The sequence below is a fragment of the Carassius carassius genome, chromosome 1 (genome assembly GCF_963082965.1).
Source record: "Carassius carassius chromosome 1, fCarCar2.1, whole genome shotgun sequence".
In the NCBI taxonomy this organism is placed as follows: Eukaryota; Metazoa; Chordata; class Actinopteri; order Cypriniformes; family Cyprinidae; genus Carassius; species Carassius carassius.
In genome coordinates, this window is record NC_081755.1 from 11,988,054 (window position 1) to 11,990,664 (window position 2,611).

A 2,611-nucleotide genomic window follows, 5' to 3' on the forward strand; every position below is an offset into this window, starting at 1 on the left:
CTTCCACTGGATTATCGTTACGTGTTTGTGCTAAACATTGTACGCCGAAATCCTTCACAAATTTGGGGCAATATCAGGCGAAGTTGGCATCGAAGCTCGGGAAAAGCGCCATTCCAACAAAATTGCCTGCAATTGAAACGGTAAGACTGTGTTTTTATTGCTCTACTGTGTGTAACAAACAGCATCTAACTGCTAATGCGGCTATTGTATGCTGCTATTGCGTCTGTCACTAGACAAATAAACGAAAGACTGGAGGTGAAGTAATTATTTATGTTCCCTGTAAACGGACTGCAAAAACGGACTTTTGACTGCATTATAATGATTTCTTAATTCAGAATATGATCAAGATTGCGTAGGTTGATGTGTTCGGGGAATTTGCCAGTTAATAGTAACATTTAAAGCCCCTTAAATGAACGAAATGACTCGAAAAAAGATTTGTTCATTTTGATGAACGAGTTTGAACAAGCGTTGCCAGATTGGGTGTTTTTTCCGCTACATATTAAGGCCGGTTTACGATGGGTTTTACGTGGGTTTTCGCCTGGAAGGCTCAATTCAAACTTACATCGCAGTCTGTTCATTATCAAAATAAAATACAGTCAACTGAACATTTAAAAGGTTACACTGGTCAGTTTAAATAGACCGTATACCGTTCCTCTCTGCTGTTCCAAGGATGTTTTTGCTCATATGAAGAGGATCATCTTTTCTGTGTATGTGCAAATGTGTTAAGTAGTTTACATTATAATTAATAGTTTAACATTCAGATACATTGCGAATATGGAAACATTTGGATTTGTGCCGAATGAGACATGAGCAGAATTAAATAAATCTATAAATAAATAAAATAAATCCAAATAAATCTAGTCAAAGCCGCGCTCGCTCGTCCTTGTCTGCACGCACGCAGGCGCTGTCATGACCTAATGCGTATGCTGGATTTTTAAAAACAAATAGGCTAGGCCTACCGGAATGCAAAAATTCTAAATCTGACATTTTCTAGAACAGAATCCAGCAGGATCAAATTAATGTGAGCAACAGTGTGTTTTGCTGCAGCAGTGCCGATGGATGCGCTTCACTTAATGCATAGCGCAGTCACACGCGCGCGCCACAGTTACATTTGGGATCATTTTATTTTAAATGCCATAATGTCAGTTGAAAACATTGCAATTGTGTTTTAAAATACAACAACGAGCACCACAAAACCATTTAAAGAGGCTCGTTAAGCGGTCTCCGTGCGGGATAGGAAAGTCAACAAAGTAAATTGATCTCAAATGTATGGCGCTCTCTCTTCATTTGATAAAATAATCCTAATCACATCTATTCATTTTATAATCCTTCCACTAGCATTTTATTCAGACTAAAACCCCCTTTAATTCAAGTGAGAAAGCGTTTTGTGTGTGTGTGTGGCTTTTGCCCATCCTGTCATGCCAGTGACTGCTGCCTGCAATAGATCCATTTTGCAGCATTATGGTTAACGAATAATAGATAAATTGATTAAACCACAATCGATTGAGGAATTAATCGATATTTTGCATCCTTACTTTCAAACATTTGTTCAAACCCCATTTTGATTTTTTTAATATCGTATACCGTGAAACCGTATAACCGTGGTATTTTCGGAGACGATTATTATACCATGAAAATCTCATACCGTTACAACCCTACACATATCATCCAATGGTTTGATGTCCAGGAAGGCAGTAAGATGAAGTCACATTCTGCTTTATGGTCATTATACAGACAACAGAAACATTTTTAAATGCCACTTAAAATGAACCTAGTTAACTATTCTATTAAAAATGTCAGTCATACTTACAGGTAAGTTAGCCGAAGGGTCTGCACACAATAGTGGCAACCATGTCACTGTCACATATGACCTTAAACAATGGACCTTTATGTTCTGTTAGATACCGTTTAAAATTATATATATATAAACACAATTAATATATCAAATACACAGTTAATAAAGGATCACTTGTGCACACTTTCTCACTCAAAAAAAAAAACAGTTCTACAGAAAAGATATATATAAAATATTACATTTAAATCAGCAATATCTCTGACCATTGAAAGGCAGGCATTCAAAATCTGTAATAATTTGAGAGAAACCAAATTTAATATTCACTTACCACAAAACAAAAGCATGATATTGCATGTGATTATACTCACAGTGCCTTCAACATCATTTGGATGTCCCAAGGTAATAAAATCTGATCTGTTCAGAATTGTTGCTCCCACTTGAGCCAAAAATTGTTGTCGTGATTCCTTTTCATTTAAAGCATTTTTATCTAGAAAAACGAAAACAAGTGTAAGTGTGATTATACACTTTGCATAAAAATGCAAAACAATTCAACATACCATCTTCATTTGGTCACTGCTTTGTGGATGCATCCAGCATGCCCTGTTTGGCTGCACATTTCGTAGGGCTGCCATGTCAACCACTGGCTGGGGTCTGAAAAGAGACAAAATATTACGATCCAACTGTATTTATCAAGTGAAGTCAGATTTTGCAAGTGTGGTGTTTATAATGACATTACTTACAGTATACTTGGTCTATTTGTGTAATATCACAGTTGTGTCTTTATCATTTAGGGACTGTGGAGGTGTACCTTCACAT

General features: G+C 36.5%; 1 long non-coding RNA gene across 1 annotated transcript; it reads right to left on the minus strand.

Annotated features, from left to right (window-relative positions):
• Positions 1–1,799: 1,799 nt before the first annotated feature.
• LOC132152992 (uncharacterized) lies at positions 1,800–2,397 on the minus strand. The gene is made up of 3 exons (XR_009436611.1): positions 2,164–2,397; positions 2,035–2,082; positions 1,800–1,894 (listed from the first exon to the last, which is right to left on the minus strand). It is a non-coding gene; the product is annotated as an uncharacterized LOC132152992 (long non-coding RNA).
• Between the last annotated feature and the right edge of the window lie 214 nt (positions 2,398–2,611).